Below are 27,277 nucleotides of genomic sequence, written 5' to 3'. Positions count from 1 at the left end.
AATTTCCACCTGTTGTCTATTCCATTTGCACAACAGCATATGACATTTATTGTCATTCAGTGTTGCTTCCTAAGTGGACAGTTTGATTTCACAGAAGTGTGATTGACTTGGAGTTACATTGTGTTGTTTCAGTGTTCTCTTTATTTTTTTGAGCAGTGTATATGTTAGTATATTTTAATTATGTCAATGTGCTTTCATCAATTGAAAGCCCTTAATCTATTTTATGAGAATTTGTAAGATTTCTTGTTTGCATAAAATAGACGCAGACCAGTCTTTAAATAATAGGTAATAGAATTTATTCTCGGATGGCGCTCCCACAACACGTGCAGCAGTTTATATACAGATCATGACGTCATTTCACTGCTTTAACAGAATCCCCTCCTCTCGACCGGGACAAAGTAAGGTGAAAAGTTCATTCTAACTTACTAACACACTCCCAGATAACTTTTGACCCCTCAACATTATCGATCACCACTGAACTGACAGTTTTATTAGACAGAAAACCTAGGAATGCACTCACTGCCTTATCTAAAAACCCCAGAGCTAAGTTTCAGTTGGGTCAACCATAGGCTAACGACCTTATGTGTTTACTCAGTCCACAACCCATTTGTTTCTGCCTAGTTGGAATGGTGTTCATTAACTTTTTATTACTCCTTGTCTTGTCACACAATCCCTTCTTATGAACTCATATTTATCACTTATAAAACAAAGTATAAGTTTACCGAGTTACAATTCTATTTAAAATGGGGATATTGTTTATTCATTTATCAATAATAAATTCAACAGTATATTATACGTAGTTTTTAGTTGGATCATTTCTCTTTATCGCTATGTTATTTAGAGAGACAAAGTGTTGTTGAGAGACTATAGTATACCTTTGAAATACATTTTTGCGCCTGTTATTTTTCCAGAGGGAATTAGACATAAAAGTAGAACAGAGATTTTTTTTAAAGACAGACACGATGTCAAAAGACCAGTGTGTCTAAAGACAGTTTCATGTAAGATTTTATTTCCCTCTCTCTTTTATTCAGGCAGATTTTTTTATTTTTTTTATTTTTTATTTCACCTTTATTTAACCAGGTAGGCTAGTTGAGAACACGTTCTCATTTGCAACTGCGACCTGGCCAAGATAAAGCGTAGCAATTCGACACATACAACAACGCGTTGTACACGTGGAATAAACAAAACATACAGTCAATAATACTGTAAGGGATTTCCTCCTCTTCGTCCGAAGAGGAGAGGCGAGAAGGATTGTAGGACCAATATGCGGCGTGGTAAGTGTCCATGGTTCTTTTAATAAGAAATAGTGCACATGAACAACTGAATACAAAAACAATAAACGCGGAACGAACAAAACCCAAAACAGTACCGTGTGGTGAAAAAACACAGACCCGGAAACAAACACCCACAAACACACAGTGAAACCCAGGCTACCTAAGTATGATTCTTAAACAGAGACAACTAATGACACCTGCCTCTGACTGAGAACCATACCAGGCCGAAACATAGAAATCCCCAAATCATAGAAAAACAAACATAGACTGCAGAATGGTGTTGTCTGCGTAGAGGTGGATCAGAGAATCACCAGCAGCAAGAGCAACATCATTGATGTATACAGAAAAGAGAGTCGGCCGAGAATTGATCCCTGTGGCACACCCATAGAGACTGTCAGAGGTCCGGACAACAGTCCCTCCGATTTGACACACTGAACTCTATCAGAGAAGTAGTTGGTGAACCAGGCGAGGCAATCATTTGAGAAACCAAGGCTGTCGAGTTTGCCGATAAGAATGTTGTGATTGACAGAGTCAAAAGCATTGGCCAGGTCGATGAATATGGCTGCACAGTAGTCTCTTATCGATGGCAGTTATGATGTCGTTTAGAACCTTGAGCGTGGCTGAGATGCACCCATGACCAGCTCTGAAACCAGATTGCATAGCGGAGAAGGTATGGTGGGATTCGAAATGGTCAGTAATCTGTTTGTTAACTTGGCTTTCGAAGACCTTAGAAAGGCAGGGTAGGATAGATATACTGTAGGTCTGTAGCAGTTTGGGTCTAGAGTGTCACCCCCTTTGAAGAGGGGGATGACCGCGGCAGCTTTCCAATCTTTGGGAATCTGAGACGATACGAAATAGAGGTTGAACAGGCTAGTAATAGGGGTTGCAACAATTTTGGCAGATAATAGATAATAGATGAAGACAATCTGTTCTGACAAGGAATAGCCTGATTACTACTGCTGTTGTTGTTGTTGCTAAATCCTTGACTACCGGTAGTTGATATTTCATTGTCCCTCAGTCATCAGATTAGAAGGTTACAGAGGCCATTCTTGACTCAGGATATGACAATTATTATCCTGAGTCAAGATTTATTGTCCTTTCATGACTCTGTCCAGATGGTCCTCTGTAACCCAAGTTTGTTCTGACAATGTCAAATTCTGTGCAAAACCTGCCTGCTTTGCATATCAATGATGTGCAAAGATAACTCAAATATTCTCAACCACTAACGAAAACATTATGAGTCATGTTAATTTAATAATGTAGATCTCTCCTCTCCTCTCTACTGGCTCCTCACCTCTCCTCTCTACTCTACTGTCTCCTCTCCACTCTACTGTCTCCTCACCTCTCCTCTCCTCTCTACTCTACTCTACTGTCTCCTCTCCACTCTTCTGTCTCCTCTCCTTTCCGCTCTGCTCTACTCTACTCTACTGTCTCCTCTCATCTCTACTGTCTCCTCTCCTCTCTACTGTCTCCTCTCCTCTCTGTCTCCTCTCCTCCCTCTCCTATCCACTCTACTCTACTGTCTCCTCTCCACTTTACTGTCTCCTCTTCTCTCTGTCTCCTCTCCACTCTGTCTTCTCTCCTCTCTGTCTCCTCTCCTCTCTACTGTCTCCTCTCCTCCCTCTCCTATCCACGGTCTCCTCTCCTCCCTCTCCTATCCACTCTAATCCACTCTAGTCTCCACTCCACTCTGTCTCCTCTCCACTCTAATCCACTCTAGTCTCCACTCCACTCTGTCTCCTCTCCACTCCACTCCGTCTCCTCTCCACTCTACTGTCTCCTCTCCTCAACTCCTCTCCCCTGTCCCCCAGTTAGTGACAATAATAATCATTCTTTATTATATGTCAGAGAGCAACAGATTCATAAAAGGCTGTTGCTACTTGCATGTGGTAAACATGCTTAATATTGAGAGTGCAGTGTTGGGCTTCTTCACAAATGGCACCCTTCCCTATATAATGCACTACCATAGAGTAGTGCAATGTGACTATGTAGGAAATAGGGTGCCATTTGAGATGTACCCTTGGTCATATCTGACAGACAGACAGGGCAGAACTCTGTGGGTTGTAGGAGGAAGCTAAATCTAAATTTCCCTTCAATTAGTGAGTGATTAACGCCGGGTCAAGACGGCTGGGTGACCTTATAGCCACGTAATGACTTTAACCCGATCAATGGAGAGAGCATTGAGAGAGCAGAGAGCCATGGAGGCAGAAACACAACAGCTAAATCAGCTCAGGCACCCTCACTAGGAACTGACTGGCTCACTAAAGAGTGCTAGCTACATCCGTCGCTCTGCCTCTTTCAGTTTCTCGCTCAAACACTCTCTTTTCTCTATTGCCCTTCCCATCACTCTTTCTTTCTTTCTCCAACACACGCTCTGTCTCTCTCACTCTCTGTGGCTGGAATCGTATCTTCAGATTCGACATGCGTAACTAGTTTTTCGTACAAATCTCTGATTGACCTCAATGCATGATTTACACTAAAGTCATTGAGTTAAGCACATGGATCTCAAGTTAGGATTTAGGCTTGTCTTGCTCTCTCCCTCTCTAAACCCACACTCACTCTCTTCTCTCTCTCTCTCTCTCAATTCAATTCAAGGGCTTTATTGGCATGGGAAACATATGTTTACATTTCTAATGCAAGTGAAATAAATAATAAACAAAAGTTAAATAAAAAATGTTCAGTAAACACTTACGAAAGTTACACTTACGGAAACAGGCAACCAGTAAAGTAATGATGGATTGTCATTTCTTTTTGCTTATTATATATATATATATATATATATACCACCCCTACCTTGTCACAACACAACTGATTGGCTCAAACACATTTAGAGGGAAAGAAATTCCACAAATTCCTTTTAACAAGGCACACCTGTTAATTGAAATGCATTCCAGGTGACTACCTCATGAAGCTGGTTGAGAGAATACCAAGAGAGTGCAATGCTGTCATCAAGGCAAAGGGTGGCTACTTAGAAGAATCTCAAATCTAAAATATATTTTGATTTGTTTAACACTTTTTTTGGTTACTACATGATCCCATATGTGTTATTTCATAGTTTTGATGTCTTCACTATTATTCTAGAATGTAGAAGAAAAAAATGAAGGAAACCTCTGGAATGAGTATGTGTGTCCAAACTTTTGACTGTTACTGTATTTTGAAGAGGGTGGGGCTTAAGCTGCATCCCTGTCTCAACAAAGCATGAGAAAACTTTGCCTATGTTTTGGTTTGTTTGTATGTCAATTAGGGTGTGCAGGGTAAATAAATACGTGTTCTGTCGTACAGTAATTTGGTGAAAAGACAATTTGACATTTGTTCAGTACATTGTTTTCACAGAACTGGTCTGCTGTTAATGATAATGCAGAGGATTTTTCTGGGGTTCCTGTTGACATCTATCCCACGGTAATTATTGGGGTCAAATTTGGTTCCACTTTTGTGGATTGGGGTGATCAGTTCTTGGTTCCAAATATTGGGGAAAAAGCCAGAACTAAGAACGATGTTAATGAGTTTAAGTATAGCCAATTGGAATTTCTGGTCTATATTTGATCATTTCATTGAGGCTACCATCAACACCACAGGCCTTTTTGGGTTGGAGGGTTTATATTTTGTCTTGTAGTTCCTTCAATGTAATTGGAGAATCGAGTCGGTTCTGGTAGTCTTTAATAGTTGATTCTAAGATTTGTATTTGATTATGTATATTTATGTTTTTGCTGTTTGTTCTTTGTTATAGGGCCAAAAAGACTGGAGAAGTGGTTTACCCATACATCTCCATTTTGGATAGATAACTCTTCGTGTTGTTGTTTGTTTAGTGTTTTCCAATTTTCCCAGAAGTGGTTAGAGTCTATGGATTCTTCAATTACATTGAGCTGGTTTCTGATGTGCTGTTATTTATTTTCTCGTAGAGTAGTTCTGTATTGTTTTGGTGATTCACCATAGTGAAGGTGTAGGCTCATCTCTATGTCTTTGGTTGGACAGGTTTCTCAATTTCTAGCTTAGGTTTTTGCATTCTCCATCAAACCATTTGTCATTGTTGTTCATTTTCTTAGGTTTCCTGTTTCCATTTTTTTGATAGGGGAGCTGAGAGGTCAAATATACTGTTTAGGTTTTCTACTGCCAAGTTTACATCTTCTGTTTCACCTGTCTTTGTGATTGTCTCCACCCCCTCCAGGTGTCGCCCATCTCCTCTATTGTCCCCTGTGTATTTATACCTGTGTTCTCTGTTTGTCTTTTGCCAGTTTGTGTTGTTTGTTCAAGTCAACCAACGTTTTGTGTCCCAGCTCCTGCTTTTTCCAGTCTGTCTTTTCTCGCCCTCCTGGTTTTGACCCTTGTCTGTCCTGACTCTGAGCCCGCCTGCGTGACCACTCTGCCTGCCCCTGAGCCTGCACATTTGCCCCTTTCTGGATTACCGACGCCTGCCTGCCGCCCGTTACCGTTGCCCCACTTCTGGTTACTGACCCCTGCCTGCCTTGACCTGTCTATTCCCTGATCCTGTTGGAATATTAAACTATTGTTTATTTGACGTGGTCTGCATCTGGGTCATACCTGATATCTTCACTATTACAGTATAATGTTTTGTCCAGGAAGTTGTCTAAAAGGGATTGAATTTGTTGTTGCCTAATAGTTTTTTGGGTAGTTTCCACACTACTTTCCTTCCATCTATATAATTTATTAATATTATTAAGTTCCTTTAGCTTTGATGCCTCATGATTGAGTATTGCTCTGTTCAAGTAGACTGTGATTTTGCTGTGATCTGATAGGGGTGTGAGTTGGCTGACTGTGAACACTCTTAGAGACTCTGGGTTGAGGTCAGTGATAAAGTAGTCTACAGTACTACTGCGAAGAGATGAGCTATAGGTGTAAATCAAATTGTATTGGTCACATACACATGGTTAGCAGATGTTATTGTGAGTATAGTGAAATTCTTGTGCTTCTTGTTCCGACAGTGCAACAATATCTAACAAGTAGTCTAACAATTCCACAACAACTACCTAATAAACATAAATCTAAGTAAAGAAATGGAATAAGCATATAAACATATGGATGAGCAATGACCGAGCGGCATAGGCAAAATGCAATAGATGGTATAAAATACAGTATATACATAGTAATGCTAGATACAGTATGTAAACATTATTAAAGTGGCATTATTGAAGTGACTAGTGGTCCATTTATTAAAGTGGCCAATGATTTTAAGTCTGCATGTAGGCAGCAGCCTCTCTGTGTTAGTGATGGCTGTTTAACAGTCTGATGGCCTTGAGATGAGCGCATGGCCACGCAGTCATTGGTTCACAGGGAGCACAGGGGGTGGCTGAGCACGCACCCTTGTGGGGCCCCAGTGTTGAGGATCAGCGAAGTGGAGATGTTATTTCCTACCTTCACCACCTCGGGGCAGCACATCAGGAAGTCCAGGACTCAATTGCACAGGTCGGGGTTGAGACCCAGGGTCTCAAGCTTAATGATGAGCTTGGAGGGTACTATGGGTGTTAAATGCTGAGCTGTAGTCAATGAACAGCATTCTTACATAGGTAATCCTCTTGTCCAGATGGGATAGGGCAGTGTGCAGTGTGATGGCAATTGCATCATCTGTGGACCTATTGGGGTGGTACGCAAATTGAAGTGGGTCTAGGGTGACAGGTAAGGTGGAGGTGATATGATCCTTGACTAGTCTCTCAAAGCACTTCATGATGACAGAAAATCATAATCAAACTTTATTTGTCACATGCGCTGAATACAAGTGTAGACATAAAAAAAAAAAATGTAGACCTTGCTATGAAAGTGAGTGCTATGGGGCGATTTACCATTTAGCTCATTTACCTTTGCTTCTTGGGTACAGGAACAATGGTGGCCATCTTGAAGCATGTGGGGACAGCAGACTGCGATAGGGAGAGATTGAATATATCTGTAAACACACCAGCCAGCTGGTCTGCGCATGCTCTGAGGACGCGGCTAGGGATACTATCTGGGCCGGCAGCCTTGCAAGGCTTAACACATTTAAATGTCTTCCTCACGTCAGCCATGGAGAAGGAGAGCCCACAGTCCTTGGTAGCGGGCCGCGTTGGTGGCACTGTATTATCCTCAAAGGGGGCAAAGAAGGTGTTTAGTTTGTCTGGAAGCAAGACATCGGTGTCCATGACGTGGCTGGTTTTATTTTTGTAGTCCGTGATTGTCTGTAGACCCTGCCACATACGTCTCGTGTCTGAGCCGTTGATTTGCGACTCCACTTTGTCTCTATACTGACATTTTGCTTGTTTGATTGCATTGTGGAGGGAATAACTACATTGTTTATATTCGGCCATATTCCCAGTCACCTTTTGCGCGAATGCCTCTATCCACCGTTTCTGGTTAGGGTAGGTTTTAATAGTCAAGGTGGGTACAACATCTCCTATGCAATTCCTTATAAAATCACTCACCGAATCAGCGTATAAATCAATAATATTCTCTGAGGCTATCCGGAACATGTCCCAGTCTGCGTGATCAAAACAATCTTCAAGTAGTGGATTCCAATTGGCCAGACCAGTGTTGAACAGTCCTTATCACAGGAACATCCTGTTTGAGTTTCTACCTACAGGAAGGAAGGGGCAAAATGGAGTCGTGGTCAGATTTGCTGAAAGGAGGGCGGGGAAGGGCCTTGTATGCATCACAGAAGTTAGAGTAGCAGTGATCCAGTGTTTTGCCAGCACGAGTGCTAGAATCAATATGCTGATAGAATTTAGGTAGCCTTGTTCTCAAATTTGCTTTGTTAAAATCCCCAGCTAAAATAAATGCAGCCTCAGGATATATGGTTTCCAGTTTGCATAAAGTCCAGTGAAGTTCCTTGAGGGCCGTCATGGTATCAGCTTGAGGGGAGATATACACGGCTGTGACAATAACCGACGAGAATTCTCAGCCGGCATTTGATTGTGAGGAATTCTAGGTCAGGTGAACAAAAGGACTTGAGTTCCTGTATGTTGTTACAATTACACCAGAGCTGTGTTCGAATACTCATACTAACCACTCTAACCGTACTATTTGTGACGTGAATTACAGTTGAAGTCGGAAGTTTACACTTAGTATTCTGCCCTTGAGTTGCGTTCCCATGCAAAACTAGACAGATAGCTAACAACTAAGTCTTCAATAAAACTCCCAAGGTGTGACTTTTCTTGAATGAATATATTGAAAACGTTTATGTTGTGAAACTGCAAAATACAGAAAAGAATATACTTTAGTATTCAATTCACACCGCTTCTTCTGTAGTAGCTACTGATGTCAGACCATCATCGACGTAGAAGTTCCTCACTACATATTGCTTGGGTTCTGACCCGTGTTCCTTCTCACCCTGTAGCGCTGCTCGTCTCATGCAGTAGATGGCTACGGCTGGTGAAGGGCTGTTCCCAAATACATGGACTTTCATCCTGTACTCAGTTATGTTTCTATCTGGGTTGTTATCTTCTTGTGTTTTGTCGAACACGGAACATCCCGGGCTGTCTGTGTTCACAGTTGTGCTTGGATCTCTCGAGTGCACTGTAGAGGGAGAGATGTGTTTCTGAGCTACGCTGTTGTAGTTCTCTTTTACCTGGATGATGTCAGGGCAAGGGCTCAGATAGGATGTGCGACCATTTTGAAGTATGTTTGTCCTGAACACGTTAACATTGGCTGGTCGGTGAGCCGTTCCCAGACAGACCTCACCCACGATGACCCACCCGAGGTCGAGTCGCTGTGCATAAGGAGTGTCGTGGGGCCCATTGATTTGCTCTCGTACCTTGTGTACCCTTAAGATGTCTCGTCCTAAGAGCAGGAGGATGGGAGCGTCTGGGTCCACTGCTGGAATTTTGTCCATAACTGGTTGCAGATGGGGATGATGATACGCAATGTCGGGGGAGGGAATCTCCATCCTATCGTCTGGCATCATATCACACTCTATCAGAGTAGGGAGAGTGAGCTGCATGTGTCCATCTATAGACTCCACCATGAAGTTGACGGCTCTCCTGCCTGAAGTCTCTGTTACCCCAGAACACGTCTTCATTGTGTATGGAGCAGAGTTGTCATTGATGTTGAAGAGACTGAAAAACTCTGTCTTGGCCAGAGATTTGTTACTCTGTTCATCAAGCACTACATACATTTTGACAGCTTTCTCTCTTTTCCCAGCCGGATAAGCTTTGACTAGGCATATTTTTGAACATGATCTTGGATTGACTGCCTCACCACAGATCTCTGTACACTTTGAGGTGACAGATAGAAGAGCATCGTCACCTTGCTCCCCGCCATGCTCCGTCTCTGCTGTAGCGGTGTCTGTATTTGAAGGGGCTGGGCCTGGATGCATAGCAGCAAGATGCCTGTCGCTGTCGCACTCAGAGCACTTGATTGAAACCTTACAGTCTTTAGCTCTGTGTTGAGTTGACCCACAACATCGGAAACAAATGCCATTGTCTTTGAGATATGATTTGCGATCATCTAGAGTTTTGTATCTAAACCCACAACACTTTTTAAGAGGATGAGGCTTGTTATGTATTGGGCAGTGATGGTCAGGGTTTTCAACCTTTGTCTTACTGGGTTTGGTTTGGTGGTCTGAGGCCTCAGATGACACATCTGTCTTGTATACAGTCACAGGTGTCTTGCTGCTGTATCTGGCAGGTTTCTCACTTTTCATGGACACCTGGTTAGTTTAGGTGTAGAGGGTGAAGCTGGGGTCATTTCTAATTTTCGCCTGGTTCCTGATGAATCTCGAGAAGAAGAACGAGAATGGTGGGAATGCTACCCGATAGTCCTCCTTATATTTGGATCCCTGTGCTATCCATTGTTCTTGTAAACTGAATGGAAGTTTCTCTACAATAGGGTTTACCCCCCGAGATGTGTCCAGATAAGCGAGGCCTGGAAGGTACCCTTCTACTTTAGCACACTCCAGTTCGAGAAGAATGTCACCTAGTTCTCTTAGTTTGTGATTGTCTTTGTTAGCCAGTTTTGGAAAATCATCAATTTTCTTCAACAGTGCATTCTCGATCACTTCGGGTGTACCATAGCACTCTTCTAGTCGTTGCCAGACCATGTTAAGCCCTGCTGTTGCGTTGAAAATATGGACAGATCTAATTATGATTGCTTGCTCAGACGACTCTGCCCCTAGCCACTTGGTAATTAGATCTAACTCTTCCCTGGCTGATAAATTCAAGTCTCTGGTCGCATTGAGAAAGGATGCTTTCCATGCCCAATAATTTTCAGGGCGATCATCAAACTTCAGGAGTCCGGAACTCACCATCTCACGGCGTAGGAGGTACTTGATGAGGTCTGGTGCCACTTGTACTCAGGGAAGTTTTGTGTGTGTGACTGGAAGTGGGCTTGTTTTCCATTTCCACCATGCTGCTGTTCCTTTCTTTTGAACGGAGAGTCTCTGCTCATGTTCTGTTGTTTGCTACTTACTGGATTATGGCATGTAGCTGGGTCAACACTAAGCTCTTGTTTCTCCACTTCAAATGGAAGTTCAGCAAAGTAGGGCCTAGCATGTTGTTGCACATACTCACATGCATGTTGGACTGGACTTAAGGGCTGTGTCCCTGTGTCTAGTTCTTTGCGAAGCTCTCTGCGTTCTGATTCTACAGCTTCATCAAAGGCTGCAGCTTCAGCCAACGCAGCAGCAGCTGCTCTCTCAACTTTGAGAACATATAAAGTTGCCTCGAGTTCAGCTTTTTGCTTCATCACAGAAGCTTCCTTCTCAGCATAGGAAACTTGTGCACGCGCTGCGTCTGCCTTGGCGCGTGCTTTGACGGCTGCAAAACTCGCCGTTGAGGATCTGCTTGACTGTTTTGACGACCTTGATCTTGTAGATTGAGACTTGGTCCCAATGTGCTGAAGAGGCTCTTCCATCTCTCTCTGTTGAACACCTGGCTCTGGTTGTTGCATCGTAGACTGCTGGTCTTCCCTAGGATAAGAGGCTTTGTTGGCTGATGAACGTAGAAACATAACCACCGTGTGCAGTTATTCTTGAGCTTGAGCCCGCTGTGATGATGTTTTTTCACTATTCTGCCCTTGAGTTGCGTTCCCATGCAAACCTAGACAGATAGCTAACAACTAAGTCTTCAATAAAACTCCCAAGGTGTGACTTTTCTTGAATGAATATATTGAAAACGTTTATGTTGTGAAACTGCAAAATACAGAAACGAATATACTTTAGTATTCAATTCACACCGACAGTAGCTGTATATTATACATTTGAAGTTGCATAAATACAAAGCACGCGCTAAGGTACCATGCATCTGGCATGATGCCAAACCATATAGCTAATTGTTACTCATATGGTAATTGGCTCCTTTCATTACTCTAATAATGTACAACCATTTATGTAGAATAACAAAGCATATTACACTAGGAACAGTAACAAACTACAGTATTGTATATTTTACAATTCGTTTGCATGACGCACGAGCAAAGTAATACAGCTAACGACATACATGAAAGGCATTGCAATATGTGAGGAAATGCAACCAACATTGATATGTAAGCAACTCTATCAATAACAAGAGTATAATCATTAGCTAAATGCTTGAATTGAACTTACAAACAAATATTTTCCAAGGCTGAAGCGTGACAAGAAATAACTACATTGAAAGACCTGCACCGTAGCGTTGTTTGTAGCTGCTTCTATGCTTGCAGAACAAATTCTCTACTTCCTGTTTGCGTAGTCTTTCTAAGTACCAGAAACATCCACTAGGGGGCAAATAACACAATTGAACACAATGAAAATCCAATTGAACCATTGTAATAAAATAATCTGTTACCTTCTAACAGGATGGCAGCACACTTAGGTTGGAGTCATTAAAACTCGTTTTTAAACCACTCCACAAAGTCGGTTAGAACATCTACTTTGTACATGACACAAGTCATTTTTCCAACAATTGTTTACAGACAGATTATTTCACTTATAATTCACTGTATCACAATTCCAATGGGACAGAAGTTTACATACACTAAATTGACTGTGCCTTTAAAAAGCTTAGAGAATTCCAGAAAATTATGTCATGGCTTTAGAAGCTTCTGATAGGCTAATTGACATCATTTGAGTCAGTTGAAGGTGTACCTGTGGATGTATTTCAAGGGCTACCTTCAAACTCAGTGCCTCTTTGCTTGACATCATGGGAAAATCAAAAGAAATCAGCCAAGACCTTAGAAAAAAAATTGCAGACCTCCACACGTCTGGTTCATCCTTGGGAGTCATTTCCAAATGCCTGAAGGTACCACGTTCATCTGTACAAACAATAGTACGCAAGTATAAACACCATGGAACCACGCAGCCGTCATACCGCTCAGGAAGGAGACGCGTTCTGTCTCCTAGAGATGAACGTACTTTGGTGCAAAAAGTGAAAATCAATCCCAGAATAACAGCAAAGGACCTTGTGAAGATGTTGGAGGAAACAGGTACAAAAGTATCTATATCCACAGTAAAACGAGTCCTATATCGAGGAAGAAGCCACTGCTCCAAAACCGCCATAAAAAAGCCAGACTACGGTTTACAACTGCACATGGGGACAAAGATCGTACTTTTTGGAGAAATGTCCTCTGGTCTGATGAAACAAAAATAAAACTGTTTGGCCTTAATGGTCATCGTTATGTTTGGAGGAAAAAGGGGGAGGCTTGCAAGCCGAAGAACACCATCCCAACCGTGAAGCACGGTGGTGGCAGCATCATGTTGTGGGGGGTGCTTTGCTGCAGGAGGGACTGGTGCACTTCACAAAATACATGGCATCATGAGGAGGGGATATATATATGGATATATTGAAGCAACATGTCAAGACATCAGTCAGGAGGTTAAAGCTTGGTCGCAAATGGGTCTTCCAAATGGACAATGACCCAAAGAATACTTCCAAAGTTGTGGCAAAATGGCTTAAGGACAACAAAGTCAAGGTATTGGATTGACCATCACAAAGTCCTATAGAAAATTTGTGGGCAGAACTGAAAAAGCGTGTGCGAGCAAGGATGCCTACAAACCTGACTCAGTTACACCAGCTTTGTCAGAAGGAATGGGCCAAAAGTCACCTAACTTATTGTGGGAAGCTTGTGGAAGGCTACCCAAAACGTTTGACCCAAGTTAAACAATTTAAAGGCAATGATACCAAATACTAATTGAGTGTATGTAAACCTCACTGGGAATGTGATGAAATAAATTAAAGATTAAATAAATCATTCTCTCTACTATTATTCTGACATTTCACATTCTAAAAATAAAGTGGTAAACACAATTGTCATTATCGAAAGCAACCAAATGTGTAGCTGCATGTATTCTTCGTATTGACCTAACTGACCTAAGACAGGGAATTTTTACTAGGATCAAATGTCAAGAATTGTGAAAAACTGAGTTTAAATGTATTTGGCTAAGGTGTTTTAAACTTCCGACTTCAACTGTAAGTATATAGAATGCTTATTGGTCATAGTATGGATATAGTTAGTATGCCAAAAGTTCCCGGATGTCGTACTAAATTTGCCAAAATATGAAATATACACGCAGAGGACACTATTTCTGTACTTTAGGGACCATAATGCAATTCTTCAGGAAATGGGCATGGCTTCACATCGTTTTCAGATTTGAAGAAAATGGCGGACAATATGCAGCCGAAGTACAACGAAAGCGGATACAAATGCTTTAACTAATTACTAATTAAAGTTAAGAAAATGTTGAGCTATATAATAAAGTAATGACTTTTCAAATAAGTTGCCTTACACGTTAAGTTGGCTGACAATTGGTTAACTACGCTGTCCTTACAAACCACATAGCATATCATTACAGCAGTATGTACCGGTATGTTAGCTAGCTACCTAACGTTAGTTTGCTACTTATACATCAAACTTGCCTGTATATTAACTGAAGGCTATCTAACTACCCGACATTTATTGACTTGATTATTCCCGTCGTTCTTGGCTTAGCTAAATGGTATATGGACATTCTCAATGGACTTTCGGGAGCTTTCGTAAATTTGCTCTGGCTATCTACTCAGATTTCAGAGCACTCTAGTCTGAGTGTACAGTACCAGAGCGCAGAATAATGAATTTACGAGTACTCAACACCCGTTGAAAAGTGTCAGTAAACGGTGGCTAGTGTCAGTAAACGGTGGCAAAAAAGCGTTAATTCAATTGTTGCCGGCAGCACAGTTACAGTCACCAACGCTCTGGATAACATGAAAACTGCCTTATCAGCTCTGCTTGGGTGAGAAAAATGGTCAGAGTGGTCTTATTTGTGTCCGTAGCTAGCCAAAATTAGCTTGGGTGCTTGACTGCCATTGTAAGGTCAGAACGCTCAAATCAACCCTAGTCCTCGGCCCGAGCGTCCAGTGTGCGCTCCGAAAGTGAAACGCTCTGAAATTACAAACGGACAATCTGACAAAGCTCTGAATTTACGAGTGCACACTAGCACATCACATTGAATTTAAGAACACACCCAAAGTAGTAAAATGTCTAACTAGTCATACTTGTGAAGTATGTAGTATACAGTATGTTAGTATGGGTATTTGAACACAGCTCATGAGTCGTTAATCAAGAAACATACACCCCCTTCTTTTTCTTCATGAAGAGATGTTTATTTCTGTCGGTGCGACACACAAAGAATCCCGGTGGCTGTACCAACAGCATATCCCGAGAGAGCCATGTTTCTGTGAAACAGAGTATGTTACAATCCCTGATGTCTCTGGAAAGCAACACTTGCCCTAATTTCGTCTACCTTGTTATCTAGAGACTGGACATTAGCGAGTAATATACTCGGAAGCGGTGGGTGGTGTGCAAGCTTCCAAAGTCTGACCAGAATGCCTCTCCGTCTTCCTCTTCTGTGGTGATGTTGTTTTGGGTCAGCCTCTGGAATCAGTTCAAATGCCCTGGTTGGTTCGGACAAAGGATCCAGTTCGGGAAAGTCGTATTCCTGGTCGTAGTGCTGGTAAGTTGACGTCGCTCTGATGTCCAATAGTCCTTCCCGGCTGTATGTAATAACACTTAAGATTTTCTGGGCTAACAATGTAAGAAATAATACATACAAAAAACAAAACACTGCAAAGTTTCCTAAGGACTAGAAGCGAGGCGCCCCTCACTGTCGGCACCATTTTGTACCTACCATAGGAGTCCCCTCGAAGCCTACCATTAACTATGTACATACCCAGCGTGCGACAGAGATGCAGGAGTTGTGACCTGTTTTTCTTGGTTATGTTGTCGTAGTTGTGCCTTTCTCTCTCCCTCTCTCCCTTTCTCTCTCTTTCTCTCTCTTTCTCTCTCCCTCTCTCCCCCTCTCTCTCTTTCTCTCTCCCCGTCTCTCCCTCTCTCTCCCGGTCTCTCCATATTTGTGTGTCTGTTCACTCAATACTCCTGTCGGTCTTATTTGCTCTTTCGGCTAATGGCATTCTCTCTCTCTTTATCTCGCTTTCTCTCTTTCTTTCTCTCTTTTCTGTCTTACTTTCTCACTCTCTTTCTGTCTTTCCTGCTGACAGCATCCCCTTTTGCCGCAACCCTGGTCTTAACGTTGTTTATTCATACTGCTTCCCTCCCTCCCTCCTTCCCTCCCTCCCTCCCTCCCTCCCTGTCTCCCTCTCCCTCCCTCTTTCATTCTCTCCCTCTCTCCCTCTCTCCCTCCCTCCCTCCCTGTCTCCCTCTCCCTCCCTCTTTCCTTCTCTCCCTCCCTCCTTCCCTCCCTGTCTCCCTCTCCCTCCCTCTTTCCTTCTCTCCCTCTCTCCCTCTCTCCCTCCCTCCCTCCCTCCCTCTTTCCTTCTCTCCCTCCCTCGCTCCCTCCCTCCCTCCCTCCCTACGCTCCTCCCTTCTCATATTTCATTCCATCCACATATCCCTTCTTCTGCCAGCTGACTCACCCTTCCTGTAAACTGAGGAAACGAGAGGGAGGACGAGAGGGAGGAAAAGGGAGGAGGAGAGAGGGGGTTTATGAGGACAAGTAAAGATGGTCTGACGTGGATTAAGACAGAATAAATGGACCTTGGTGAAGAGTATGAGAGAATGTGAGACATTGATTGACAGGTAGTGTGAGCAACTATGTAGATAAGATAACAAAAGTGAAAGTAGGCTACAGCTTGATAAAAGGAAAATGTATTCCTCCTGGTGATTTGTTTATTAGCTGTCTTACTCTTCTATTGGTTAAGTCATGCTGGAAATGGACCTTGAGTCTTTCCTGGTTAGATTTAGGTCCATATACTGTAGATCCAGTATGAAGGAGATGAGTACTCTGTGTATAAGTCAAGCAGAGCTAGAAGAGAGATGAGAGATGTGTTCCATATTGATCTGTCTGAGCTTGACTTCCTACATCTCCCCACTCTGAACGACCCACTGGGCTTCCTCTCTAAACACGACTAATGTTACATTATGAAATACTACTGTATTGCTACAACAGGTTCTTAAATGAGACTGTTCAGATTAAATGACTGTGGTTGTGAATGGACTTCAATGATCTCCTGCTGCACTGCTGCTCCCTGCAGTTTCACATTGATGCTGATCAGAGCTACTCCGCCACCTTCAGTATCCCCAGTGCCAACCCCATTCCTTCTTGAAATGCTACAGTATCTCTCAAATCCTGGTGATTTTGACCAGAAAAGATCCTTGTGGTTAAAAACCTATTATGATAACACTGGTTTCACCGTCAGCTCTAGTCCAAGTTGTTATTTGTAGCCTCAGAGACCTGTATTCACAAACGGTCACAGAGTAGGAGGGCTGATGAAAACCGATGCTATATCCGAACTCTGACTGTGTACGCCCTCGGGTTGGGTTGTACCTCATCTGGTCTTAGTGTAATCAATCATCTATGCCGCCATGCCCATGGTTCCTATGCTTCCTCCTTTGTCAGCCACTTTCTGTGGGACTGGGTACATTGGCAGTTGGACTGGTACCAGTGGCAAAGTGGAAAGACATGGAGCTCAGTGGGACTGGGATAATACTGCTATAATGCCAGTCATCCTCAACTTTAAACTCTGTGTGGTTATGTGGATCTATTTCTCGCTCTCGCTCTCTCTCTCTCTGTCTCTCTCTTTCTCTTTCTCTTTCCCTCTCATTCTCTCTCTCTCTACTTTCTCTCTCTACTCTCTCTTCATATTTTTCTGGATTGATGAAAACAAGTAGGGGAGTAGACAATGCTTCCGCAAAAGTCACAACAACATGAGAAAAGATAAGCATGACGATCAGTAGAAAATACAGTTGGGTACAGTCCTGATCAATCCTGACCAACCCTCTCCTCTTCCTCTATCTCTTCCTTTCCTCTATCTCTTACTCTATCTCATTCTATCTCTCTATTCAGTTTTAGGATCAGTGAAAGGCCAGTTCTGTACAGCCCTCAGTCAGTCTAGACCCAGACCACCCCAGGATAGACAGTGTTGTCTCACTGTTATCACCTGACAGGAGCAGAAAGATGAGAGAATAAACTATAGAAATGAGTCCCACTTAGATTAATGCAGATTTCATTGCCAACTTTTGGTCACAAAGACTCTTATCAGAGCATACAGACAACTCGCTCGCTCTCTCTTTGCACTTTTTAGGGTCGGTGAAAATTCAGGCCAGGGTAGACCACCCAAGACACTGAGTATCATATTTCCAAAGTGTTGTATCACTGTTATCACCCAAGTGCCTGGCTGTTATCATGTCACAACACAGGGAGGCTTCCTACAGGTTACTAAGACACTTCCTCATTATCCCCCAATCAGCAAGTCTCAAAATCACCCGGCTCTGCCCCTCAGGCACCCCTCCCAGTCACAGGTCACAGACAACATTAATTCACAACACGTATTATTGTATTACATAACACAACAATGCTTTCAGACACTGACATTTCCCTTAGATTGGGCTATTATTAATTGAAAACCCACTAGATAGTGCGTGTGTGTGTGCAAAAGATGTCTTAGTAGCTACAGAAGCCCGAATCTGTTAATTGTTAGAGAGAGATGGGCTCGGTCGACCATGGTAGACGTTATTAATATAAAGGGTATTTTGGCCAAGCCATTAAAGCACCTGTATAGGGCTATTAGAGAGAGCATGGTGAAGAAGAGACAAGGAAAGATGTGGGATGCATCCCAAATGGCACATTATTCCCTGTTTAGTGGACTATATAGGAACTAGGGTGCCATTTGGGATGCAGACAGACAGCAGAGAGAGTGAGATGTAGAGCACAGTGTCGGGTCGTAGGCTATACCACAATGCTAATAAGTCTATTGTTATGTCTGCTAGAGCTGATCTGCATCGATGCATATAGAAAGAGGAGAGAGAACTGCTATCTGGCTACTGAAACCTGGCAAAACTAATCCAGCTAGAGAGAAGAGGGAGAGGAGGAGGAGGGAGGGAGGGAGGGGATGGGGTGAACTGAGGGAATTGAGAGAGGAAAGGGAGGGATGGGGTCAGAATTCACCGAGAGTGCGAGCTGAGTGAGAGAGCGAGGCAGGGGAAGAGGGAGGGATGAGTGGAGAGGCAGAGCAGAAGAAAGGCGATGTCACCTCTAGCAGGAAGCCAATGAGAGCGAGGGAGGCAGAGAGAGAGAGGGAGAGAGGGTGTGTTTTTGTATCACTGCAGCATCAGCACAGAGAGAGAGGAGAGGGCACAATCAATTTGATAGAGAGAGGGGAAGAGAGAGAGAGCGAGGGGAAGAAAACAAGGAGGACAGAGGAAAAGGAGAATCAACATCCCTGAGGCCATCTTTTAAACCTGTGGAGGTAAGAGAAGAAGAGAGAGAGAGAGAGAGAGAGAGAGAGAGAGAGATGAATTAGAATGCTGTCTGGCTGGAGGATTATAGCTTCACCACACCTTGGTCACATCTGCAGTTCCCCTCACAGCATCACAATCACCTTCCTAGCCTGTCTGTGATGGCTGTGGAAAGATGGTTAGATTTCTAGAAGAGTCATTTAATGTGTTGTGAATGTATTTGTAGTGAGTAGAGAATAATATTAGTGGTGATGTCATTGGATACAACTGTCAAAAGTATTTATATTTCAAGATTTCTGTTGAGAATATTGTTAAAATGAGCAAATGTGCTTATCGTCATTTCTCTCAATGTTGTGCTAGAAGTGTTTGTAAGTTTTGTACCGTAGTATCACCTTCATAGTTTACGTTTAATTAATTTTTAAATTATGATTTGTAATTGTGAAAATGACAGCATATTGAAGCAGACATCTTGTTGAATAGTTTGAATGGATGTTACATAGAGAAATAATACGATGGTATGTCTTTAGTAGGTTTTGCTGGGCACACAGTCAGACAGTGTGTAGCATGCAACAGGGTCTGGGTCTGACTGGTTGGTATTAATTTTGAATGCAATGCTGTTGTGGAACTTTGGAGGAAATTATATTATCGGCTGGTGTTTTACTAATCTGCATAAATAGAGATTTTACATTTTATGACTGTGTGTGATCATACACGTTTGAAATAAGTGTTGACACATTAAAAAAAATACATTGAAAATGAGTGTGGGTTTATTTTGCTCACTTACAATGTTTTCAAAAAAAATTGTCACATAAAACAAATATTTTTACAAAATACAATATATTATTATTGCTACAATATGTGAGGCATTTTAACACAGTTCTGTTCACCCACGTCCTGCCCTTTAGACCATGCCTTTATCATTTTGACCAATCTTCCAGTTAACTCGGCTTATTTTCAGCTTATCTCTCTTTCTACTCTGCTACTTTATACACTATTCTCCCTGTTGTACTCCCCTCCTTCAACTCACGGGTTTAATGTTGTTAAGGAAGGCTCTGATTGCACTGTGCTGTAATGATATATTCACAGGTCTGGTAGCCTGCTGGTCCCAGGTCTGTTTGTGTTCATATGGGCCAGCACAAACAGATCTGGGATCAGGCTAGTGGTCTGAAGGAAGGAAGTCTAATCTGAGAGAAAGAAAGTTATCCTGATCTAGGATCAGTTTTGTCCTTTAGATCATACTAAATAAGATCATATGGACAGGGAGGATTGATCAGCACTCAACGTTGTGAATACAGGCTTTCCTGTCCTGGCTATCCTACTGCAGTGTATCTCTCTCTTCTTTCTCACTCTCGCTCTGGAACCGAAGGCATTTATCTGGGGCGGTGCTCCTCTGAGGTGCTCCTGTGTTCCTCCCTCTGGCTACCTTAACTACAGTACTGTCTGATGGGACAGAGAGGGAGGCGGGAGAAGAAGAGACCGAGCAAGGGGTGTAGGAGAACGAGAGAAAAGGGGAGAGAAACAGGTGGAAGGGGAGGGAGAGAGAGTGAAGTGGTAGAGGAAAGAAGAGAGAGAGGTAAAGAAAGAATGATGTAGAAAGAGAAAAAGAGAGAGATGCTTTCAACAGGAGAGAGAGAGAGAGAGAGAGAGAGAGAGAGAGAGAGAGAGAGAGAGAGAGAGAGAGAGAGAGACGTTGAAAAGGAAAAGATGGGTGTGGCAGTGGCAGTCAGCTCTCCCAACAGACTGTATAGGTGTGCCTGTAAACGGATGCAAACACCAGGCAATGTGCCAAACACGGCAACGACCTTGCAAATCTACATTAATCCATTAGGCAAATGAGAGGATTACAATGTAGAGTGTTCTGGTATTCTAGAATGCAAAACATTATATTCTGTTTCTAGATCACAGAACAGGCAGCCCATAATACAATGAAAAAAAATATAAACATGTAAAGTGTTGGTCCCATGAGCTGAAATAAAAGATTCCCAGAAATGTTCTACACGTACAAAAAGCTTATTTCTGCCAAATGTTGTGCACAGATTTGTTTACATCTCTGTTAGTGAGCATTTGTCCTTTGCCAAGATAAGTAATTCACCTGACAAGTGTATCATGATCATTACACAGGTGCACTTTGTGCTGGGGAAATAAAAGGCCACTCTAAATTATGCAGTTTTGTCACACAACACAATGCCATAAATGTCACAAGTTTTGAGGGAGCATGCAATTGGCATGCTGACTGCAGGAATGTCCACCAAAGCTGTTGCCAGAGAATTAGTTAATTTATCTACCATAAGCCGCCTCCAACGTCATTTTAGGGAATTTGGCAGTACGTCCAACCGGCCTCACAACCGCAGACCACGTGTATGGCGTTGTGTGGGAGACAGGTTTGCTGATGTCAAGAAATTAGCTGTAAAACAACAAAACAATTCTCTCTGCCCCATGGAAAAATAAGTAGAATTGCATGAAATGTTTTATAATATTGTTATTATTTTCTCTCCACCCCTTGTGTAGAGTTGGCAGAAAACTTGCTTTAAAACTGCAACATTTTCTCTACTCCTCATGTCAAAATGTGTAGAATTGCAGGAAATTCAATTTGGAGTTAAATAAATAAAAATTATTTTTCCAGAATTTATGGGGACCCCGTTTTTTTCCCCAAAAAATTTGTTGCGACTCCACTCCACCACAAATCTAACGACAGACACTTAAAATAGGTACATTTCACATCAATAAATAACCTTCAATTCATTGCATTTTCATCTCTTATCATTATTGTTATTTTTTAAATACATTTACTCAAAATTGTATTTTTCAAATTATCTTTCTCAAAAACGTTTGTATATTTTCCCACACAATAGTACAGATTGTATTACTCTGTTTTTTTTTTATTGGCGACTCCAATGCAGTTCCCCCTTGACCCCAGTAGGGGTCACAACCCTAACTTTGAATGTCCTAGATCTGCTGCTCCTAGAGCCAAACAGATAGTTGTTATTTCTTACTGTCTTTCATATAGCTACACTATACACACACACACACATCGCTGTACAGTACAGTGTGTGATTACCCTGGGTCCTCTATGCCGTAGCAGAATGTAATCTCCTCCTCCTCGCTGAAGCCAGCTGGAGATTAATTGAGCTGTTCTAACAGAGGGATGGCTGAAGAGGGTGATTTAAGAGAGACCAGGGAGATGGGGGGGGGGCAGATAAAGAGAGAGTTAAGAGAGAGAGGTGAGAGAGACACGGGGGAGGGGGGAGCAATAGAGAGGGAGGGAGGGAGTGGGGTCAGAGAGATGGAGGGGGAGAGAGAAAAAGAGGTTAAAAAGAGAGAGAGGGGAGAGAAAGAGGGAGGGGAGAAAGAAAGAGGGGAGGGGAGGATGAGAGAGGGAGGGAGGGAGGGAAAGGGAAAGGAAGGGTGGGCTCCCATTTGAAAAGCAATGCACTCACGATCCTGTAATATATATGCTGGTAGATAAATTGTCTGAAGAGACAGAGAGAAAAAAAGAGAGGAGGGATCAAGAGAAGAATGAGCGAGAAAGACAAGTTCACAGGGAGATGGCAGCAACGACAGAAGAGAGGAAGAAGGGATGTAGGGAGGGAAAGATAAACATGATGTGCACAGTTTATATGACATATAGATCAATGTGTTAGTGAACCAGAGAGAGGGGCAGGGTTGCATCATTTGCAGGGTTTATTTTCAGTAACCTTTCGGTTACTGGTCTAATGCTCTAACCACTAGACAGTGCACTATTATTTGACCAGGGCCCATAGGGATCTAGTTAAAGTAGTGCACTACAGTGCATTCGGAAAGTATTCAAACCCCTTGTTTTTTTCCACATTTTGATACGTTACAGCCTTATTCTAAAACGGATTAAATAGTTTTTGTTCCTCATCCATCTACACACAATATCCCATAATGACAAAGCAAAAACTGTTTTTTGTGTTTTTTTCCCAAAATGTATAACAAATAAAATAACTGAAATATCACATTTACATAAGTACTTTGTTGAAGCACCTTTGGCAGAGATGACAGCCTCAAGTCTTCTTGGGTATAACGCTACAAGCTTGGCACACCTGTATTTGGGGAGTTTCTCCCATTCTTCTCTGCAGATCCTCTCAAGCTCTGTCAGGTTGGATGGGGATCTTCGCTGCACAGCTATTTTCAGGGCGGGTTCAAGTCCCGGGCTCTGGCTGGGCCACTCAAGGACATTTAGAGACTTGTTCTGAAGCTACTCCTGTGTTGTCTTGGCTGTGTGCTTAGGGTCGTTGTCCTGTTGGAAGATAATTCTTCACCCCAGTCTGAGGTCCTGAGCGCTCTGGAGCAGGTTTTCATCAAGGATCTCTGTACTGTACTTTGCTCCGTTCATCTTTCCCTCGATCCTGACTAGTCTCCCTGTCCCTGCCGATTAAAAACATCCCCACAGTATGATTCTGCCACCCCCATGCTTCACCGTAGGGATGGTGCCAGGTTTCCTCCAGACGTGACGCTTGGCATTTAGGCCAAAGAGTTCTTTGGTTTCATCAGAGAATCTTGTTTCTCATGGTCTGAGAGTCCTTTAGGTGCCTTTTGGAAAACTCCAAGCGGGCTGTCATGTGCCTTTTACTGAGTAGTGGCTTCCGTCTGGCCACTCTATCATAAAGTCCTGATTGGTGGAGTGCTGCAGAGGTGGTTGTCCTTCTGGAAGGTTCTCCCATCTCCACAGAGGAAATATGGAGCTCTCTCTGAGTAACCCTTGGGTTCTTGGTCACCTCCCTGGCCAAGGCCCTTACAGACAAGCATGTGCCTTTCCAAATCATATACAATCAATAGAATTTACCACAGGTGGACTCTAATCAAGTTGTAAAAACATCTCAAGGATGATCAATGGAAACAGGATGCACTTGAGCTCAATTTCGAGTCTCACAGCAAAGGTCTGAATACTTATGTAAACAAGGCATCAGTATTTTTATTTTGAATAAATTGGCAAAAAATTCTAAAAACCTGTTTTCACTGTCATTATGGGGTATTGTGTGTAGATTGATGAAGGGGAAAAAAACGATGTAATCGATTTTAGAATAAGGCTGTATTGTAACAAAATGTGGAAAAAGTCAAGGGGTCTGAATACTTTCTGAATGCAGTACCAGTCCAAAGTTTGGACACACCTGCTCATACAAGGGATTTTCTATATTTTTATGATTTTCTACATTGTAGAATAATAGTGAAGACATCAATACTATGAAATAACACATATGGAATAACGTAGTAACCAAAAAAGTGTTCAACAGATCAAAATATATTCTATATTTGAGATTCTTCAAAGTAGCCACCCTTTGCCTTGATGACAGCTTTGCACACTCTTAGCATTCTCTCAACCAGCTTCACCTGGAATGCTTTTCCAACAGTCTTGAGGGAGTTCCCACATATGCTGAGCACTTGATGGCTGCTTTTCCTTCACTCTGCGGTCCAACTCATCCCAAACCATCTCAATTGGGTTAAGGTCGGGTGATTGTGGAGGCCAGGTCATCTGATGCAGCACTCCATCACTCTCCTTCTTGGTCAAGTAGCCCTGAAGGTGTGTTGGGTCATTGTCCTCTTGAAAAACAAATGATAGTCCCACTAAGCGCAAACCAGATGGGATGGCGTACGCTGCAGAACGCTGTGATAGCCATGCTGGTTAAGTGTACCTGACAGTGTCACTGACAGTGTCACTAGCAAAGCACCCCCACACCATCACACCTCCTCCTCCATGCTTCACGGTGGGAACCACATATGCAGAGATCATCCGTTCACCTACTCTGCGTCTCACGAAGACAGTGGTTGGAAGCAAAAATCTCAAATTTGGACTCATAAGACCAGACAAAGTTCCGCCGGTCTAATGTCCGTTGCTCATGTTTCTTGGCCCAAGCAAGTCTCTTCTTCTTATTGGTGTCCTTTAGTAGTGGTTTCTTTGCAACAATTCGACCTGCAATTCGACCTGATTCACACAGTCTCCTCTGAACAGTTGATGTTGAGATGTGTCTGTTACTTGAACTATGTGAAGCATTTATTTGGGCTGCAATCTGAGGCTGGTAACTCTAATGAACTTATCCTCTGCAGCAGAGGTAACTCTGGGTCTTTCTTTACTGTGGCGTTTCATCATAGCGCTTGATGGTTTTTGCAAGTGCACTTGAAAAAACGTTCAAAGTTCTTGAAATGTTCCAGATTGACTGACCTTCATGTCTTAAAGTAATGATGGGCTTTCGTTTCCATTTGCTTATTTGAGCTGTTCTTGCCATAATATGGACTTGGTCTTTCCGAACTTGTCACAACACAACCGATTGGCTCGAACGCATTAAGAAGGAAAGAAATTCCACAAATTAACTTAATCAAGGCACACCTGTTGATTTAAATGCATTCCAAGTGACTACCTCATGAAGCTGGTTGAGAGAATGCCAAGATTGTGCAAAGCTGTCATGAAGGAAAAGGATGGCTACTTTGATGAATCTCAAATCTCAAATATATTTTGATTTGTTTAACGCTTTTTTGGTTACTACATGATTCCATGTGTTATTTCATAGTTTTGATGTCTTCACTATTATTCTACAATGTAGAACATAGTACAAATAAAGAAAAACCCTTGAATTAATAGGTGTGTCCAAACTTTTGATTGGTACTGTATGCATGTGTGTCACGCACACACTTGTTTGATTTAGTTTCTGCAGCTGGAGGCCTAGCTTGACTGACTGACGGGTGGGTGTCAAGTGGTGGATCAGGCAGATGTGCCAGGGTGGGGTTCAGAATACATTACTTTGATTTAGAGAGTGAAGGGTCAGGCAAGGAGTGATTGGAAGGCAGGGGGACATGATTATTCAACCTGGAGGGAGGGAGGGGTGTCTGAATATATATATAGAGAGAGGTGAGGGATTTTATGATGAAATAGAATAGCATAGATACTTTATTGAGAAAGAAATAATAATGCAATAGACAAGGACAGAAAAAAGGAAAGATGAGAGTTGATTTGAAAGGTAGTGGGTGGTTTTAAAAAGAGGAGAAACCTGGAGATGTTGTCAACATTAGGTCAGTGCCCAGTGATGATACAAGGCAAAGAGATAGACACCTACAGTACCGTTTATACCAGTTCTCTGCAACGAAGCACTAATACCATCACTACTACCACTACTACCACTATTACTACTACTACTAGTACTACTATTACTACTACTACTACTATTACTACTACCACTACTACTACTAGTACTACTATTACTACTACTATTACTACTACTATTACTACTACTATTACTACTACTATTACTACTACTAGTACTACTACTACTACTATTACTACTACTAGTACTACTACTACTACTATTACTACTACTATTACTACTACCACTACTACTACTAGTACTACTACTACTACTATTACTACTACTATTACTACTATTACTACTACCACTACTACCACTACCACTACTATTACTACCACTACTACTACTACTACTATTACTACTACTACTACTACTACTATTATGCCTACCACTACTATTACTACTACTACCACTACTATTACTACCACTACTACTACTAGTACTACTACTACTACTATTACTACTACTATTACTACTACTATTACTACTATTACTACTACTACCACTACTATTACTACGACTACTACTATTACTACTAATACCACTACTATTACTACTGCTACTACCACTACTATTACTACTACGATTACTACTACTACTATTACTACTACTATTACTACTACTACCACTACTACTACTACTACTACTACCACTACAGTGGCGGTCAGTGCCGTTTAAGATGGAGGAGGAAGTTATTTTTTTCATGAGCATGGCTATTTATCTATTACAGCATACTGGATGACTCATTCATATTCCATTCAGCCAGTTCAATATCACATTGATAGGTTTAGGCTACTAAAGTTGAAGTCGGGAGTTTACATACACTAAGGTTGGAGTCATTAAAACTTGTTTTTGAAACACTCCACAAATGTCTTGTTAACAAACTATAGTTTTGGCAAGTCGTTTAGGACATCTATTTTGTGCATGACACAATTCATTTTTCCAACGATTGTTTACAGACAGATTATTTCACTTATAATTCACTGTATCACAAATCCAGTGGGTCAGAAGTTAACATACACTAAGTTGACTGTTCCTTTAAACAGCTTGGAAAATTCCAGAAAATTATATCATGGCTTTAGAAGCTTCTGATAGGCTAATTGACAACATTTTAGTCGATTGGAGGTGTACCTGTGGATGTATTTCAAGGCCTACCTTCAAACTCAGTGCCTCTTTACCTTACATCATGGGAAAATCAAAATAAATCAGCCAAGGCCTCAGAGAAAAAAATTGTAGACCTCCACAAGTCTGTTTCATCCTTGGGAGCAATTTCCAAACACC

The 27,277-nt window shown here is 42.1% G+C and overlaps 1 protein-coding gene and 1 long non-coding RNA gene across 4 annotated transcripts in view; one reads left to right on the top strand and one right to left on the bottom strand.

Annotated features, from left to right (window-relative positions):
• Positions 1-10,611: 10,611 nt before the first annotated feature.
• Positions 10,612-11,906, bottom strand: LOC149981325 (uncharacterized). The gene is made up of 2 exons (XR_016483416.1): positions 11,797-11,906; positions 10,612-11,382 (listed from the first exon to the last, which is right to left on the bottom strand). It is a non-coding gene; the product is annotated as an uncharacterized LOC149981325 (long non-coding RNA).
• Positions 11,907-18,655: 6,749 nt separating this feature from the next.
• The window catches only part of l1cama (L1 cell adhesion molecule, paralog a), a 118,589-nt gene continuing 109,967 nt past the window's right edge, over positions 18,656-27,277 (top strand). For all 3 annotated transcript variants that reach the window (XM_090185298.1, XM_090185297.1, XM_090185296.1), the window contains exon 1: positions 18,656-18,907. The gene's annotated coding sequence lies outside the window, so the exon portion shown is untranslated. The remainder of the gene's footprint in view (positions 18,908-27,277) is intronic.

This window comes from Oncorhynchus mykiss, chromosome 9, assembly GCF_057628025.1.
Source record: "Oncorhynchus mykiss isolate SJ-2025 chromosome 9, ASM5762802v1, whole genome shotgun sequence".
Lineage (NCBI taxonomy): Eukaryota > Metazoa > Chordata > Actinopteri > Salmoniformes > Salmonidae > Oncorhynchus > Oncorhynchus mykiss.
This window is presented reverse-complemented; position numbering and strand designations above follow the sequence as displayed.